This window comes from Mus musculus, chromosome 5, assembly GCF_000001635.26.
Source record: "Mus musculus strain C57BL/6J chromosome 5, GRCm38.p6 C57BL/6J".
Classification (NCBI taxonomy): Eukaryota; Metazoa; Chordata; class Mammalia; order Rodentia; family Muridae; genus Mus; species Mus musculus.
Genome location: NC_000071.6, coordinates 129611232 through 129617864, shown reverse-complemented (window position 1 = coordinate 129617864; position 6633 = coordinate 129611232).

The following is a 6633-nucleotide window of genomic DNA, read 5'->3' as shown; positions in this document are numbered from 1 at the left end:
CCTTTACCCACTTAGCCATCTCATCAGCCCTTGCTTTTTATTTTTAACTAAAAAAAATTGTTTTTTCAAAAACAAGGTCTTGGCACTATTGTAGATGCCAACAAGAGGTTGCAGATAGGAGCCTGATATAGCTGTCTCCTGAGAGGCTCTGCCAGTGCCTGGCAAATACAGAAGTGGATGTTCACAGCCATCCATTGGATGGAGCACAGGGTCCACAATGAAGGAGCTAGAGAAAGGACCCAAGGAGCTGAAGGGGTTTGCAGCCCCATAGGAGGAACAACAATATGAACTTACCAGTACCTCCAGAGCTCCCTAGGACTAAACCACCAATCAAAGAAAACATATGGTGGGACCCATGGCTCTAGCTGCATATGTAGCAGACGATGGCCTAGTTGGTCATCAATGCGGGGAGAGGCCCTTGGTCCTGTGAAGGTTCTATGTCCCAGTATAAGGGGATGCCAAGGTCAGGAAGCCAGGAAGTGGGTGGGTTGGTGAGCAAGGGGAGGGGGGAGGGGATAGGGGGTTTTCAGACATGAAACCAGGAAAGGGGATAAAATCTGAAATGTAAATAAAGAAAATATCTAATTATAAAACAACAACAATAACAAAAACAGGGTCTTGGGAGGGTGAGATGGCTCCCTTTGGTAAAGATACAAAGGAACTGGGCATCAAATTCAGCAACCTGGGTTCAGTCCTGGGGACCCACACGATGGAAGGAGAGCACAGAAGTTGTCCTCTGACCCCCACAAGCGTGCTGTGATGGGTGCATAAGCCTGCACACAAATGAAGGAAATTTGATAAAACTTGACAGGAGTAAAGACAGGGTCTTGCTCTGTAGCCTAGGCTATTGTGGACTTCTTTAAATAACCCAGTGCCTGCTCAGAGCCCACAACCTGTTGCACTTGATCCACTCTGGACACTTAACTGTTTGCTGCAGGGGGCCTTGTGTATACTAAGCACTCACCATTGAGACCCACCTCCCCTCCACCAGGTCCTGGTGGCTTAAAGCACACCTTTCAGGCATCTCCTTAGGACTCAGGCTTGGGTACCTCTTTTTATACATTGAACCTCTTCCTCTGTTCCTTCCATCCAGGAGGCCAGGGTGGAATAGGAGCTTACCTGGACGTGTGGAGGTGTGTGTGTGCAAGCATGTGTTTGATGTTCTATAGGTTGTATTGTTCCTAGAATGGGTTTCTGTGAGGAGCAGGTGTGGCAGCAGTCCCAAGAAGGCGCCAGGGACTGCAGCTAAGTCTTATGACTTGCACCTGACTTCCTCATACACCTGAAAATAAGCCACAACCATCGTGAGAGCTGCGCAGGTGCACCAGGATACTGGTGAATCCATTTTGGTGGAGACATGCCCCTGCTGCCCTGATTAGCTGAAGCTGCGTGCCTGGTGAGGTGACATGGCCTGCTGTGAGTGGATGAGGGCTGAGAGTATATAAGAGTGAGAGGCCCGGGTTAGAGAAAGAGATAAAGTTGAAGCAAGAGAGATGAAGACGGAAGTTTGCTGAATAAACTGCTGTTAGAAGGACTGGTGGTCGTGTCGTTCTTGCTGGTCGAGAGTGGATGCAACAGGTTTCGTGCTCTACATACACCAGTGCCAACAATGAGCACCTGCTGAATGCTTGGATATGCAGGAAGCAGTCCAGTGGCCTTGGACTGCTTCAGGGCCCTGGGGTAGAACCAATCAGAGTGGCTTCTGAGGCCGTGTTCCTCCCAAGCTGGCCCCCTCTTATCCTGACCTTCCCCCTAACTCCCTGCCCTTTTTGATTTACTATGTGTGTGTGTGTACCTGTGTGAGTTTACATGCACTGCATGTGTGCAGTGCCTAATGAAGCCAAAGGACATAAGCTCCCTTGGAACTAGAGTTACAGGGAGTTAGCAGCTGCCTGGTATACGGGCCTTGTGTATGCTAAGCACTCACCATTGAGACCCACCTCCCTTTCACCAGGTCCTGGTGGCTTAAAGCACACCTTTCAGGCATCTCCTTAGGACTCAGGCTTGGGTACCTCTTTTTATACATTGAACTACATCTGTGTCCCCTGCAAAAGCAATGTACACTCTGAACCCAGGAGCCATCTCTCAAGCTCCAATTTCGTTTTCTTTTTCTTCTTTTCGAGACAGGGTTTCTCTGTGTAGCCCTGGCTGTCTTGGATCTCATTCCATAGACCAGGCTGGCCTCGAACTCAGAGATCCATCTGCTTCTGCTTCCTAAGTGCTGGGATTAAAGGCATGCACACTGCCTGAGTAGTTAGGGCTTTTAGAATAGGTTTCTGGCACACTTGCCAATATTCCTGCTGCAGACTCCTGAGTGCTGGGATTACAGGTGTGAGCCAATAAAGCTACCATACACCCTAATTTTATGTGAGAAAATATGCACTCCAGGCTCAGTGACAAGCAGCTATCCACGCCAGGGCTCCCATGCTACCATGTCCCAGCAGTCTGGATAATGTCATCCTTTTTATAGACAAGCAGACCCTACCTGAATCCCATTGTTAAGTGTAAGAGCACCAGGCAAATCATGAGTTCCGGTCAGCCTAAGAGACATAGCCTAAGCTCCATCTCAAAACAAACAAAAAACAATGAAAGAAAACAAGCAAAATGAAACAAAAAGGAAGTGCAGAAGTTAGCAAACATCAAGCTACAGATCTGTTATGCCAGCATTTGGGAAGTGGTTGCAGGGTGATCAGTTCAGGGCTAGCCTGGGCTATACATAGAGCATTGAAGCTACTCCTGGACATCTGAGACTCTATTTCAACAAACAAAAGCATAGTCAGCTGTATCTCATGCCACACCCCCTGGTGTCAGCGTTTAGGATGCTGAGGCAGGACTGCCCGAGTTGAGGAGTGTGAATGAGACTGACCTATAGCAAGGCAGACAGGAAGGAAGGAAGGAAGGAAGGGAGGGAGGGTGGGAGGGAGGAAGGGAGGGAGGGAGGGAGGAAGTAGGAATAGAATAGGAATAGAAAGAGAGAAGGAATAGAATAGCAGCCAGGAGAGGATGGCTGGCTAGCTGGCTGGATATCTCTCTCAGTATTTTCTTTCCAGATGGAAAGGGAGGCCCAAAGACAGGCACCACCCAGCAAGTTCAGGTAGAGCTAAGCTGTGCTGAGCACATTTCTATAGAAACTGAAAGGAGAAGGTGTGTGTGTGTGTGTTGTTTGTTGTGTGTACTGATCTGTGTGTGTTATGTGTATTGTATGGGTGTGTATTGTGTGTGTATGTGTGTACATGTATATGGTAGGGCACAATAGGAGGCCACTGTAGCTGGAGACTAAGAGGCCTGAGCCCAAGAGGACCAGAGCAAGAATTGCAGGTTGGGAGCAGAGTACATCTGGTTTATCCTAGCCTGGTGGTCTGCCACCTTCCTAATGCTGTGAACCTTTAATACAGTTTTTCACGGTGTGATGACCCCCAGCCATAACATTATTGTCATTGCCACCTCATGGCTGTAATTTTGCTACTGTTATAAACCGCGATGTAAATATCTGACTTGAAGAGTATCTGATACGCAATCTCCAAAGAGGTTGTGACCCACAGGTTGAGAACTACTGTTGGAGCGATCCCTCGTTTCTCTGGATTCCCCAGATGCTATTACAATCTTGCCTCCAGGCTGCCGTATCTGGCTGTGACCCACCCAGATTCTAGGCTGGATAGTCCCGGCTGAGCATCGATTACCAGGCCCAGCCTTAGGCTCTATTCTGTGGACTCTTGATTATTCATGTCCCATTACACCACCTACCCTGTGGACCACAGATGTTGACTGCAGGGTCTTTGTAACTGTTAAGGGGTCATTGCTAGATGCTTGTGAAGGGCAGGGGCCGACCTCCCTTTGGCTGCACTGATTAGATTTCATCTTACTTATTTAATTTTCTGTGTATGAATATTTTCCTGCATGTATGTCTGTGCACTAGGTGTATACCTGGTGCCCTTGGAAGTCAGAAAAGGACATCAGATCCCCCGAACTGGAGTTATTGATAGCTGTGAGCTGCCATGCTGGTGCTAGGAATCAAATCCAAGTTTTCTGCAAGAATAACAAGCCATCTCAACTGATGAGCCACTTCTCTAGCCCTAGCAGACTTTTTTTTTTAATATTTTGTTTGTTTGTTTGTTTCCTTTGAGACTGGTCTCATACTACACTCTAGACTGACCTGCAATTCATTCTGTAGACCAGGCTCAAACTCACAGCAATCCTCCTGCCTCAATCTTCTGAGGGCTGGGATTACACTTGGCATAAATGCTGGTAAAGGCTGTTAGAACTGTCATCTCTGCATCAAGTTTTCCCTGAGTCCTCATTCTGAACGCGCTTTCTGGGTATGAGTTGGGTGTCATCGTTTAAGCCTATAATCTTAGCACTTGGGAGGCTGAGGCAGGAGGATTGCAGCACATTTGAAGCCTACCTTGGCTAGAGAGCAAGACCCTGTGTGCAAAAAAGAGAAAGCAGCTGGGCTGGGGAGATGCTCGATTGGCAAAGTGTTTGCAACTGAAGCATGAAGTCCCAAGATTGATCCCTTGAATGTATAAACAAGCTGGCCTTGGTGGTGTGCACTTGTAATTCCGTCCACTGTCAGGAAGGCAGAGATGGGAGTATCCGTGGGGCTCCCTGGGCGTAGCCCAACCTAATCAAGGAGAGACCCTGCCTCAGAAACCAGGGTGGATCTGAGGAATGACTTCTGAGGTGGTCCCCTGGCTTCCACATGCACACACACATACATATGCACGCACAGGTACTTGCATTCATACACTGACAGGCATGCACACACATCAAAACCAAGCCAGCAAACAACATTTAACCCCCAAAAGCCAAATCTCCAATTGCCCACAAAAAAAAGTATCCAAGACGCTGGCCCGGTGAGATGGACCAGGAGATCCAGTGCTTGCTGTGTGTTTGATCATCTGAGCTCCGTCCCCAGAACTCAGATAAACATTGGACTGCTCTGAGTTGTCCTCTGATCTCCACATGTGCACGCTGTGACACAGGCACAGCTACCATGCCCACAGTAATGATAAAATAAGTTTAGCAATAAAAATACAGGTGGCAGACTAGGTGGCTCTCACAGGAGAAGGGCTTGGCCTGACAGCCCGAGTTCCATAACACACGACAGAAGGAGAGAACCGACTTCTGCAGGCTGTCCTCTGATCTGTACACCATGGATCATGTGCCCTATCCCCTAAATCTAACAAACTGTCAGAGCCGGCATTGTACAATGCTATCTATCCTTAGAACGGAACCCCCGTCTTCATAGGATCAGCTGTGTACAAGACCATCACAGCTGGCTATGTAGAATGTCAATACTCCCTCCTAAATAGGTGGTGGTAGGGAGGTCATTGGAGCGTTGCTGGAGTATCCAGCCATTCTTCCTAGCCATTTGTATATAGTTCTGCTCTAATTTCATGGGAAAAGACTAGAGTTCATACGCTAGAGAAGACTAGAGGGAGTTGAATCCATACTGGATACAAACCTTCCAGAACAGCTGTTTGGGGTCTCTTGTGCCCCTACCCATAACCCCTCACCCATACTTTCTAAGTCTCATAAACTTATTGGTGCCCAAAGGGGAAACTTTGAAGGAAACAAACTTTGAAGGAAACAGCCACACCACCCTCAAGGCAGCCAGCTGTTTTTGGACACTGGGCCCACTATGCAAACACCCAAGCAGCTGCCATGGCTGTAAGCTGAAGACTTGCTCCAGTCGTGAGTGCTCCAGACAACCCCACTAGCTTGGGAACAAGCACTGTGAGCCTGACAAGCTTGGTGAACTCTGATGACCTTGGGACAATTTCACCCAGGCCAGAGCAGGAGCACTTCCTGGTGGTCCCTCAGAGAGCCTGTGATTCGACACAAACGTGGTCCTTTTGTTGAAGGGCTGCCGGGATTGGTGCAAAAAGCCTTGTCATACCTGTTCTCTCTATGTGAGCAGACTGAGGTTCACATTCCAGTTAGTGAGGATGAATCCCTCTGTGGCACTCTCTGATATTGCATTATCAGGCCTAAAAGGACTCTCTCTCTCTCTCTCTCTCTCTCTCTCTCTCTCTCTCTCTCTCTCTCTCCTTCCTTCCTTCCTTCTTTCTTTCTCTCTCTCTTTCTTTTTCCTTCCTTCTTTCTTCCTTCCTTCCTCTCTCCCCTTCTTTTCTTTTCCTTTCTTTCTTTTTTCTTTTTCTTTCTTTCTTTCTTTCTTTCTTTCTTTCTTTCTTTCTTTCTTTCTTTCTTTCTTTCTCTTTCTCTTTCCTCTCTCTCTCTCTTTCTTTCTTTTCCTTCCTCCCTCTCCCTCTCCCTCTCCCTCTCCCTCTCCCTCTCCCTCTCCCTCTCCCTCTCCCTCTCCCTCTCCCTCTCCCTCTCCCTCCCTCCCTCTCTCTCTCTCTCAACCAGAAGTCGGGTAGGCTGAGCTGCTATCATAAATGAGGGAGCTGGGCTAAGAGTTGAGGCTGACGATTATGGGAAACACCAGAGAGAGAAAAACTGCTGCCAAGATTTCCTGAGAGCCATCAAGCTGAGAGGGCCATCCTAGGCCAGAGACTTGTCACTACCCAGCTGCTGAGAGCTGTGACATGGAGTTGTCACAGTAGCTTGAAGCTCCCATTCAGGAGCTGCTCACCTGCCTACTGCTGCTGCCATCTGCTGGAGCCACTGGTT